This window comes from Anopheles merus, chromosome 3L (genome assembly GCF_017562075.2).
Source record: "Anopheles merus strain MAF chromosome 3L, AmerM5.1, whole genome shotgun sequence".
NCBI classification, from domain to species: Eukaryota; Metazoa; Arthropoda; class Insecta; order Diptera; family Culicidae; genus Anopheles; species Anopheles merus.
This window is the reverse complement of record NC_054085.1, coordinates 34,349,982-34,350,373: the sequence shown is the minus strand read 5'-3', so window position 1 is coordinate 34,350,373 and position 392 is coordinate 34,349,982. Positions and strand designations below refer to the sequence as shown.

At 41.6% G+C, this 392-nt stretch overlaps 1 non-coding gene across 1 annotated transcript; it reads left to right on the top strand.

Moving 5' to 3' along the window:
- The first annotated feature begins 284 nt into the window (after window positions 1-284).
- On the top strand, window positions 285-392 carry Trnay-gua. The gene is made up of 2 exons: window positions 285-321; window positions 357-392. It is a non-coding gene; the product is annotated as a tRNA-Tyr (tRNA).

Below are 392 nucleotides of genomic sequence, written 5' to 3'. Positions count from 1 at the left end.
CTATTTAAAGTTTGGGGTTTTCAATCAGATTGTTTTGGGCACTTGCTTGTTCTTGCTGGATTGGCATGTCTGGGAGGGGTACAGAAAACAGTCAAAGGAAACGGTTGTGTAATGGGCAAAATCATTAAACAATAAGCTTCAATTTTACATGTTTTTTTGAGTAAACACAATAATAACGTAAAAAAGAGCAATTAAATTAAGGCATTAAAAAGGTCTTAAGATAATAGACACTGTGATGCTCGTGCTTGTCTACACTTTGCAAGCGTACGGCCTTCCCTCACGTGCCTTCGATAGCTCAGTTGGTAGAGCGGTGGACTGTAGACAGCGATAGCGTGCGCGCACCATCAGCAGAAGTAATCCATAGGTCACTGGTTCAAATCCGGTTCGAAGGA